A 12,184-nucleotide genomic window follows, 5' to 3' on the forward strand; every position below is an offset into this window, starting at 1 on the left:
ATCTAGCTAGATTATTAAGTATAGTTAATTATTATTTTAGATTATGTGCAAAACAAATAAAAGTTAACTATGATTAACCACTAATAGTTGTAGTTAGATTAAGTGTCATTTAGTTATTGATTTAGTATAAACGGGTAAATGTTTTACCCCAAAACAAACTCAAGAACACTTTATCCTTATCAATGACAATGCTAGTAGGCAACCCATGTAATATATATATATATATATATATATATATATATATATATATATATATATATATATATATATATATTTTCCGCAAAGACTAGCAACTTGTAAAGCAGTAAAAGGGTTGACAGTACTAAAAAATAGAGAATTCCGAGCGAAACTTTCCGACCGAAAATTATAGTCGGAAATTTCCAACGGTTTCGGTCGGAAAAGCAAAAAAAAAATATTGTTCAATTTTTTTATTATAATATTTCGACCATATTCCGACAATGTTAGTCACAAAGTTTTGGCGCAAAAAATCGGAAAAGTTGTTTGCGACCGATTGAGTCGGTGCTTGAAAGTCAAACCAGTTTTAACTTTTCGACTGAAACGATAGGAAATTAATAAAATATATATATTTATTTTTTTAGTTTTTCCAAACGATTTGGTCGGAAACCATTTTAAAATATCCTGTCAGTATATAACCGACCAAATCGATCGGAAAAATAGCGAAATTTTGAATTTTAATTTTTTTACCGACCGATCCGTCGGAAATGCTATTTATAACCCTGCCCTGACCCCTTTATTCTTTTTTCTTTCTCTTCTATTACACTATTTGGTCACCTCGCCAACTGTGAATCGTCGTCGCCCACCTTTACTCAAATTTCTGACGGTATACCACTCTCTATCTCACTTTCTCCCTCCCTCCCTCTCTCACTCATCCCTTTAGCGGCCAGATTCTTTAACCCTTTTTCAATTAATTTTTTTCTTTTTCAGGCAGTGGAGTAATTCGGCGGTGTGCATCTTCTCCGGCGAGGTAAGTTCTTCCTTCATTCCTTCTCCAGCCTTGAATGTTACTATATTTTTTCTTTTTGTTTGTATTGTAATTAAAATTAGTATTTTTTTTTTAGTTTGAATATTGATAAGATTAGAATTGAAATTAGGGTTGAAATGAAAGAATAAGTTATTCTTTAACCTTGAATAACTATGGTTCAGAGCCTTGAGTAACATGAAAATTAAGCTTCCTTTGGATAAAAAAATTAGAAGTGAATGAAATTTGAGATAGATTTTTTTTCAATAGGAGAAATCTTCAATTTGTATTGTAATTTATATATATTCTGGAATTAGAAATAAAACTATTCAATCTTGACTTTATTTTCACATTGTAATTTACATATGTTATTAAATTAGGAATAAATGTTGTTTGAATTTTGTGTCTTGTGCTTTGATTTTCTATTTAAGTTGGGATAGGAAACAAAGGAAAGATTTGTGTGCAAGCTTAAATACTTAACTTTTAATCAAAAAAAGTATAACTATAGTTTATATTTTCCAACTATCGTCCGAAGATATGACTTTAATATGGAGACAGGCAGCCGGTGGAGTAAATAAAGGTATATCTTTTTTAGTAATATTATTTTGCACAAGTTGTATGTTTCTTCTCTTGCTCATTTTACTTTTTTTTGATTCTCATGAAAATAAATAAAGATAGAGTCAAACTTGAAGTACAACCATTGTCCAGTTGTCCAACTGCATTACTCAGTGGTGCTTCTGCTTCACCTGAAGAAATTGAGACTATGCAGACATAAATCAATGAATTAACACAACAATGAAACATTACTCAAGAAATAATAAGTATGATGCGTATATTCATGGAAAAGCATGGCAACCAACGTACAATGGAGGAATCTAACAATGGGGAGATTGAAATCGACGAGGAGTAGTAATTTGGAATGATCATGATATTTAGACATGACTACTTTTGACTTGGTTGGTTTTAGACTTGGATTATGTGTTTTAGACTTGAATATCATTTGGTTGAAACTTTTAGACTTTAATATGTCTTAATAAATGCGTTTACACTTGTTTGAAGGTGTTGTAATATTTACTAGTTTAATATTTGATATTTTAGGTTCAATTGATTGAGCAATTTTGATATATATTAGGTTGAATGATTGATTTTGAATTGGCAGGTGGTGTAGCTTAAAATACAGCAGAATTCTAGTGAAATTTATCAGAAATTTGCTTCCGATTTTCGACCACTGTAGTCGAAATTTATAACTGACAATTCCTAGATTTTCTACTGAGGTGATTGGAAATATTAATTATTTATTAAATTAATTTTAATATTTTCGGCTGATTTGGTCGGAAATGACGAATATAATTTTAATTAATACTAAATATACCGACCAAATCGGTTGGAACTCGTTACGTTTTATTAATATTTATTTTTAAATAAGCGAACGACTAGGTCGCAAATTTACCAACCAAATCGGTCGCAAATTTACCGACCAAATTGATCGCATGTTTTGAATTTATCTAGTCACCCTGATTTTTCCTCTTTGCGACCAAAACGGTCGAAAATTTCCGACCATTTCGATCGAAAATATTTTACAACCATCTATTTTTCGACCACTTCTACGATGACCCAGCCGGTCGTTTTGAGTATTGTAGCCCCCATTCCTCAATTTATTGCCTCTTTTTTGTTCATTTGTGGTTATGTGACTTGTCGAGATAGTTGGTCTGGTTTTCGGGTGAGTTTCAGCGTGAATTGGGACACTTAGTCCCAAAGTTGATAACTTAAGTTAGAAGAGTTGACCGGAGTTTGACTTTTGTGTAGACGACTCCAAAATGGAGTTTTGATGATTTCGATAGCTTCGTATGGTGATTATGGACTTAGGCATATGTTCGGATGTTGATTTGGAGGTCTGTGGGTTGATTTTGTACTTTTTGGTGAAAGTTAGAAAGTTAATAGGTTTGATCTAGGGTTGACTTTATTGATATCGGGTTCAGATTGTGGTTTCGAGAGTTGGCATAGGTCTGTTGTGTCATTTAGGACTTGCATGCAAAATTTGAGCTCAGTCGGAGTTAATTTGATGTGATTCGGCGTTAGTTTTAGAAGTTAAATGATCATTAGTTTATTAGGCTTGAATTAAGGTATGATTCGTAGATTTGATGTTGTTTGGTGTGATTTAGGGTCTCGAGTAGGTTCGTGTTATATTTTTGGACTTGATGGTATGTTCGAAAGGGGTCTCGGGGAACTCGGGTATGTTTCGGATTGAGTTCGGACCAAATTGGAGGCTTAGGACATTGCTGAAGCCTGTTGAGTGCTAGTGCAATCGCACCTGCGATAGTTGGGCCGCAGATATATGTTAGGGCCTGGGGGTTGGGTCCGCAGGTGGGGAGATGTGCGCGTAGGTATGCAACCGTAGAAGCGGATTTCTTCGCAGAAGCGAGTATTGGACTGTTGGCAAGGGACCGCAGGTGCGGTCATGTTCCGCAAAAGCGGACGCGCAGATGCGCATACGGGTTCGCAGAAGCAGAATTCCTGGGCTTAATGAGATACCGCATTGCAATGTTTTTCTGTAGATGCGGAGCCGCAGAAGTAACTAATGGACCACAGATGCGGAAATCGCTGGGCAGGAATAGGTTAGATCAAGGGTTTTATTTTATTTCTTACTTTTTGAGTTAGAGAGCTCGATTTTGGGAGATTTTAGAAGGGATTTTCAAGGATTGGATCGGGGTAAGTATTTTTTACTCGGATTTGTTCATTATTCGTGAATCCATCATCGTTTTTATTATTTAATCAGTGAATTAAATTGGAGAAATTGAGGATTTTTTTGTAAAACATTTCCTAAACCATAAATTGAAGATTTGAAGGTTGATTTGAGGTCAAAATTGGATAATTTTGGTGTGGATGGACACGTATCGGAATGGTGTTTGGGATTTGTAAGTTTGGCCGGATTCCGAGGTGCGGGCTCGGGATTGACTTTTTGAATTGACGTTTTGATTTCCATTAAAGATTGAAACCTTATTACTTGAAATTGCTTGCTATAGCTTGTATTTATGGTATTATATTATTTTGGCTAGATTCGAGCTGTCTGGAGTTGGATTTGCGCGGAAAGGGCTTATTAGTGGATTGATTTAGCTTATTGGAGGTAAGTATCTTATCTAACTTTGTGTGGGGGAAACTACCCCTTAGGATTTGGGTTGATTGTGTTATTTGTATAATGTGAAAGACGTGTACACGAGGTAACGAGTGTGTACGCGAGGTAACGAATGTGTACACGGATTTATATGTCGTATTTTGAGAGGTTTAAACTTTTAGACTTATTCCATGCATTTAATTGAAATTTGTCTTAACATGTTATATCTTCCATTGTTCAATTTTCTCTCACATGCTCTATTTGATATTGTTAGCATATGTCCTATCCTTTATTGTCAAGTTTGTTCTTGTACGCTTTAGTTGAAGTTGTTATCTCTCTTATTGTCTTGTTACCTCTTTTATTGTTAAATTATTCTTATTTCAAGTTGTTGATTGTTATAATATCCTTCCTTATTGGGTATTCCTCTTTTATTTTGTTTTATTTAGATTCTTGTTCACATTGTTGGTTGGCCCGTGGGCTATATGTTGTGGTAATATTTGGTATTATTGATTTTTGGCAAGTGTTGTGGCATATGGGTACATGTGGTACGAGTTTATTATTGTGTTGTGATATTAATACGCATGCGGTGGTATAAGGATAGGGGTTGATACGCATGCAGTGATATAAGGTGGGATTAATATGTGCGTTGCTAGTAAGGAAATTACTTGAAGCCACGCGGTGAGATAAGGGGCTAAAACGCGTGTAGCTATTTCGGGAGAAACGTTTTCAAAATAAATACAAGGCTCACGCGGTGATATAATGAGAATTTTGATTGTGACTTGTGAAATGAGATTTGTGAGGTGTGGTACCTCAGTTGTGATTCTTGTTGTACATTATATGTTAAAAAGGCTTATTGGTTGAATAGTTCTTCTTCATATTTGATTTTTCGTTGCTCTCATTATGTGTTCACTTCTTGTTGTCTTTACCACCTTAGATTTTGTTGTTAGCTTACATTATTGTACTGCTTTATTGTCATTTATTTCCCCGCTTTCCATTATTAGACTATACTATATTCTATTCAGTTTTCTTATCCTAGTAGGTGTCTTGACCTGGCCTAGTTACTACTCTACCGAGGTAGGCTTGATACTTACTGGGTACCATTATGGTGTACTCATGCTATGCTTCTACACATTTTTGTACAGATCCAGGTACATCAGTTCGTGCTGAACACCAGTGATCTTAAAGTTGTTTTCCGGAGACTTCAAGGTATACCTGCCTGATGCTCGCACGCCTCGAAGTCACCTTCTGTTATTCCCTTTACTGTTGTTATTCCTATTTTCAGACAGTGTTGTATTAGAGATTTTTGTATATTTTTGTAGAGCTTATTACTCAGTTTCACCTGTTCTGTGGGAGTTTGTTACTGATGTTGAGCTTTGGAGTTATTATGAGCCTTATTGGTTTATTTTATTATCTTAATTTGTTATTTCTGTTAAGCTATCAATGAATGTTAGGCTTACCTAGTATTAGAGACTAGGTGTCATCACGACCTCCTTAGGTAGGATTTTGGAGTCGTGACAAGTAGGTCTCAGAGCTCTAGATTCATAGGTGTTACGAATCATAAGCAAGTTTAGCAGAGTCTTGTGGATCGATACAGAGACGTCCGTACTTATCTTTGAGGGGCTACAGAACCATTAGGAAATTTCACTTCTTTGATTCCTTATCGTGTGAACTTGTTGATTTTGAAATCTAAGTCTATCTTTCTATTCTCTCACAGATGGTGAGTACACGCACTGCTGGATTAGATTATCAGACACCCACACCCCCTGCTAGAGCCGCAAGAGGTCGGGGTTGATAGCATCAAGGACAAGGATAGAGTTTTGGAAACTCCAAGGCCATTTACAAGATCTCAAGCTAAAGAGTTGTACTCTAAGGTTGCTGGACTTCAATGGCAAATAAAGAAGCTTTTAATTGTAGAGGAAGAGCTCAAACCCAAAGTAGATGAATTATCCAAGTTTTACAATTATTTGGTAATCCAAATTGAAGTCCAAGAGGAGGAAGATTGGGCCACCAAATCAGCCCTTGAAGTCCACTAAAGGGGCTCAAAATGAGCTTAAAAACAGGTCACAAAGGGGGTGTTTCAAAGGGAGCCCAATTGGAGTCCAAATCAATGGCCCAAACTAGTAGTTTTAAGGTCCAAATCTGCCCAAAAGGGATTTGGCCGCACCCCACCTAATTGTAATGACTTTTCTTACTCCTTAGCAACCACTCTACCTAATTGTAATGACTTTTTATGCCTTAGCAACCACCCTACCTAATTTTAAGGACTTTTTGTGCCTTAGTACTCCTATAAATAAGGAGTTCTTCTCATTCATTGAGACACTTCATTATTGATTAAGTATATCATACTTTGAGAGTTCTTTTGAACCTTTGTTACTTGTGCTTTGAGATTTATCTTTCAATCTTTACTAGTTCATAGTTCAAGGTAGTAAGATTACTTCTCTATTGTGATATCTTTGATTCCTTTGTGGTATTCTTAGAAGGCGATTAATACTAGTTATTAATTATTGTCTCAAGTTACTCGTAAAGCGGTCAAGATCCGAATCTATTATTTTGATTTACTTTTAAGTAAAGGCATTTGATTTCTTCAATAAATCAAGACGTTGTTGCTTTGATCTTGTCAAGGCTATAGAACTTGCGTTCTTGGAAGTTCTTGAAATTCTTTCCTTGAATTTTCCCATATCCTTTATTTTTTACCCTTTAGTTCTAGTTGTTCAATTACTTATTGTTATTGCTTCCGCATTTACTTTTTAAATTCTTACTCTAGTTTGGATTCCCGACCTTGTCGTTATCAAGTGGTATTAGAGCGGTTCTATCAAGGTTTCGTTCTTGATAATTCTGGGGATTTCTTGTATACTAAGAGCAAAAAAAACAAGTTAAAAAGAAAAACAAAAAAAAAAACGAAAATCAATTTTAAAAAAAATTGCTTGCTCTCCAGGAATTTTCTTTTGTATCTAATTTGTTTCCAAAAACTATCAAAGAAAACAAGAAGAGGGGATCCCAGATTTCAAAGATAAAAAAAAAATTTAATTTTTTTTACTCTTTCTAATCTAAATATATAATCATTTCCTTTTTGTCCGTGTCTTGTTTCAACCGAGCCTAATAGTTCTAGGATTTGGTTCTTCTTTCATTTGTTCCCCAAAACTCTATATTTTACTACTAAGAACTTTATACGAGTTGGATTTAACTATAAATCTACAAAGTATTATGTTCAAAGGTTATTTCGAGAGAGAGAAAAAAAAAGGCAAAGTGTGTGTGAGAACAATTAAGAAAAAATTCAATTTGTCTGATACAGTTTAATTATTTAAGATGTCACATACATGTAGTGATAATGAACGAAGGGTTCTTCAAGAAGCCGAAATCAAAGCAAGAAATGATTTACCTTGCAAGCTATGCATCAACAATTCGAAAGGTGAAATTTGCAACTCCAAGAGATGAGGGACACAATTGCTGAGCAAAATGATACAATAGCTGAACTAAGAAGGAAAAATAATGTTAGGCCCCAAGCTAGGAGAAATGTACCCCTTGCTCCCATTATAAATCAAGAAAACCCTATAGACGATTTTAATGATATTGATTTTGATAGGGTGGGAAGAGATAGGAGGGGACAAAGAGGTAGAGTAGAAGATGATAATATAAGCAGTATAAAGATGAAGATGCCATCTTTCAAGGGAACAAGGGATCCAGACTTGTACCTTGATTGGGAGAGAAAGGTTGAAGCCATCTTTGACTGTCACAACTACTCTGAGGGTAAGAAGGTTAAACTTTCAATTGTTGAGTTTTCTGACTATGCTGCTATTTGGTGGAAAATGCTTACTAGGGACAGATTGCAAGAAGGACAAGCACCAATTGCTACTTGGGTTGAGATGAAGAGGGTGATGAGAAAGAGATTAATACCATCACACTTTCAAAGAGAGCTACAACAACGCCTTCAAACATTGAAGCAAGGGTCCATGTCTGTGGATGAGTACTTTAAGGCTATGGATATGGATATGATCCAAGCTAATTGTATGGAGGAAGAAGAGGCTACAATGGCTAGGTTTTTAAATGGTTTAAATAAGGAAATAGCTGATGTAGTAGAATTACAACAATATATAACAATAGATGAGTTAGTTAATTTGTCTGTAAAGGTAGAAAATCAAAATAAAAGAAAGCACACTAGCTCATGGAAAGGTCGGTCAAACACCATCTCCAAGAAGCCATGGTTGAATCAAGAGATGAAGAGTTCTTCTAGACCTCAAGAAGACAAGGATAAAGGTAAATTTAAGAACAAAGAGGGAGGTAAAACCTTTAACCCTAAACCTTTTACACCTTCTAGTTCTATTCAATGTCATAAATGTAAAGGAATGGGACATATGATGCATGAATGTCCAAGTAGAAGAAACATCATTCTTAGAGAAGATGGAGGATATGAGAGTGAAAAAAGTGAGGGAGAAGAAGAGGGAGATGTGAGTAATGATGATGATATAGAACTACCTAATGATGGCATGATTGGGGTAGTTAGGAGGATTATGACTATCAATTTGGGAAGCAATAGTGAAGAACAAAGGGAGAATATATTCCATACTAGGTGTGGGATAAAGGAAAAAACTTGTTCTATGATCATTGATAGTGGTAGTTGTGCTACTGTGGTGAGTTCATACTTTGTGGAAAAATTGGGACTTGCATGCATGAAACACCCTACTACCTATAGACTTCAATGGTTAAATGATAGTGGTGAACTAAAGGTAAACAGACAATGCATGATTTCATTCAATGTTGGTAGATGTGAGAATGATATTCTTTGTGACATAGTCCATATGCAGGCTTGTCATATCTTACTAGGTCGTCCTTGGCAGTATGATAGGAATGTTTTTCATGATAGAAGGAAGAATAGATATTCTCTTGAGCTAAATGGTAGGAAATTTACTCTTGCACCTTTATCTCCTTCTCAAGTGTTTGAAGATCAAAAGAGATTAAGGGAAACAATGGGAAAATCAAGGGGAGGGATAAAAAGTGAGCTTGAGGAAAAGAAAATAAAGAAGGCCAAGAGTTAGAAAAAAAGAGAGATGGCCAAGAGAAAGAGAGAGAGGGCAACAATTTGAGAGAAGAGATAAAAAGGGACTTGAATGAAAAAATAAAAGTCTTGGTGAGAGGAAAGAGGCTAAGGAAATAAAAAAAGAGAGTTTTTATATAAAAGCCAAAAAGTGTTTAAATGCAAGAAAAGAGGGGTTGCCCATAATACTACTTACTTACAAAGAAGCTTTGATTAATTCTGAGTTACTAACTTCTTCTTTGCCAAGTAGTATTTCTTCTCTTTTGCAGGATTTTGAAGATGTCTTTCCTGAAGATATTGCTAATGGATTGCCACATTTACGTGGCATTGAGCATCAAATTAATTTTGTGCCTGGATCACAAATCCCAAATAGGCCTGCTTATAGGAGTAATCCAGAAGAGACAAAAGAGCTTCAAAGGCAAGTTGAGGAGCTGCTTGAGAAAGGCTTTGTGAGAGAGAGCATGAGCCCTTGCTCTGTTCCCGTCCTATTGGTACCTAAAAAGGATGGAACTTGGAGGATGTGCGTGGATTGTAGAGCAATCAATAAGATAACGGTAAAGTATCGACATCCTATTCCTCGTCTTGATGACATGTTGGATCAATTACATGGATCCAAAATCTTTTCTAAAATTGATCTAAAAAGTGGTTATCATCGGATTTGAATGAATCCTGGAAATGAATGGAAAAATGCTTTTAAGACCAAATATGGGCTTTATGAGTGGTTAGTTATGCCTTTTGGCTTGACTAATGCACCTAGCACTTTCATGAGATTAATGAATCATAACTTTAAGGATTTTCATGGAAAATTTGTTGTGGTGTACTTCGATGATATCTTGATCTTTTCTAACACTTTAGAAGAGCATGTAGAACACCTAAAATAAGTTTTTGAAGTTCTTAGAAAGTAACTCTTATTTGCTACTCTTAAAAAGTGTACTTTTTGTGTGGATCGTGTGATTTTCTTGGGTTTTGTGGTTAGTTCTAAATGAGTTGAGGTTGATGAAGAGAAAATTAAAGCAATAAAAGAATGGCCAAAACCTAAGAGTGTAACTGAAGTTAGGAGTTTTCATGGACTTGCTAGTTTTTATAGGAGGTTTGTGAGAGACTTTAGCACCATTGCTTCTCCTTTAACTGAAGTTATTAAAAAGGATAAGATTTTTACATGGGGAAAAGAACAAGATGATGCTTTTAAATTGTTGAAAGAAAAGTTATGTTCTGCTCCATTGTTACAATTGCCTGATTTTTCTAAATCTTTTGAAATTGAATGTGATGCTTCTGGCAAAGGAATAGGTGCTGTTTTGATGCAAGATTCTAAACCTATTGCCTACTTTAGTGAGAAGTTGAGTGGAGCCACATTGAACTATTCCACTTATGACAAAGAGCTATATGCTTTGGTAAGGGCTTTAGCCACATGGCAACATTACTTGTGGCCAAGAGAGTTTGTCATTAAAACTGACCATGAATCCTTGAAATACTTGAAGAGTCAAGGTAAGCTTAGTAGAAGGCATGCTAAGTGGGTTGAATTCATTGAAACTTTTCCTTATGTAATTTCTTACAAACAAGGGAAAGAGAATGTTGTTGCGGATGCACTTTCAAGAAGGTATGTCTTAGTTTCTACCCTGACTTCTAAATTGATGGGTTTTGATCAAATCAAGGGACTTTATGCTAATGATGTTGATTTTGGCAAGATTTTTGCAGATTGTAAGTTGGGTCCTTTGGAGAGGTTTAACCTCCAAGATGGGTTTCTCTTTAAGGAAAATAAGTTGTGTATCTCTAATTGCTCTTTACGTGAAGTATTTGTAAGGGAAGCACATTGTGGAGGGCTTATGGGTCACTTTGGAGTCCCAAAGACGCTAGACATACTTGCTGAAAATTTCTTTTGGCCTGGAATGAGAAAAGATGTTGAAAGAATGTGTGCACAGTATTTGGAATGTAAACAAGCTAAATCTAAAGTGTTACCACATGGTCTTTACACGCCATTACCTATTCCTACTTCACCTTGGATTGATATTTCTATGGATTTTGTGTTAGGTTTGCCTAGAACAAGGTATGGTAAGGATAGTATATATGTTGTGGTGGATAGGTTCTCCAAAATGGCTCGTTTTATTCCTTGTTTAAAGACTAATGATGCTTCACATGTTGCTGATCTTTTTGTAAAAGAAATTGTCAAATTGCATGGTATACCTAGAACTATTGTTAGTGATAGGGATGCTAAGTTTTTGAGCCACTTTTGGCGTGTATTTTGGGGAAAGTTAGGCACTAAATTATTGTTTTCTACTTCTTGTCGCCCACAAACTGATGGACAAACTGAAGTAGTTAATAGAACCTTAGGAAACATGTTGAGGGCTGTTTTGAAAGGTATATTAACTTCTTGGGAGGCTCACTTACCTATGATTGAGTTTGCTTACAATAAAACAATCCATTCTTCTACAGGTATGTCTCCTTTTGAGGTTGTTTATGGTTTTAATCCCTTCACTCCCCTTGATTTATTACCATTACCTACTAATGATATTGTTAATCTTGATGGTAGGACAAAAGCTGAGATGATGAAAAACATTCATGAACAAACAAGGCTAGCAATTGAGAAGAAAAATGAGCAAACTGCCTTGAGAAAGAATAAGGGTCGAAAACAAGTTATTTTTAAACCTGGAGATTTAGTTTGGGTTCACTTTAGAAAGGAGAGATTTCCCTCCAAAAGGAAGTCAAAGTTGAACCCTAGAGGAGATGGCCCATTTCAAGTCCTTGAAAGGATTGGAGACAATGCTTACAAGCTGGACCTACCTGGTGAGTTCCAAGTAAGTGCTACATTCAATGTTGCTGACTTGTCTTTGTTTGATGTAGGATCGAATTCAGGGACGAATTCTTTTCAAGAAGAGGGGAATGATAGCATCAAGGACAAGGATAGAGTTTTGGAAGCTCCAAGTCCATTTACAAGATCTCAAGCTAAAGAGTTGCACTCTAAGGTTGCTGGACTTCAATGGCAAATAAAGAAGCTTTTAATTGTAGAGGAAGAGCTCAGGCCCAAAGTAGATGAATTATCCAAGTTTTACAATTATTTGGTGAT

The 12,184-nt window shown here is 35.6% G+C and overlaps 1 long non-coding RNA gene across 2 annotated transcripts; it reads left to right on the plus strand.

Moving 5' to 3' along the window:
- The first annotated feature begins 295 nt into the window (after positions 1–295).
- Positions 296–2,095, plus strand: LOC104121654 (uncharacterized). Of its 2 annotated transcripts, XR_011409850.1 has the most exons (4): positions 296–841; positions 946–985; positions 1,515–1,559; positions 1,654–2,095. It is a non-coding gene; the product is annotated as an uncharacterized lncRNA (long non-coding RNA). The 2 variants fall into 2 exon arrangements; XR_691982.3 differs by having other exon boundaries at positions 946–2,095.
- The last annotated feature ends 10,089 nt before the right edge of the window (positions 2,096–12,184 follow it).

Source organism: Nicotiana tomentosiformis, chromosome 7 (genome assembly GCF_000390325.3).
Source record: "Nicotiana tomentosiformis chromosome 7, ASM39032v3, whole genome shotgun sequence".
NCBI classification, from domain to species: Eukaryota; Viridiplantae; Streptophyta; class Magnoliopsida; order Solanales; family Solanaceae; genus Nicotiana; species Nicotiana tomentosiformis.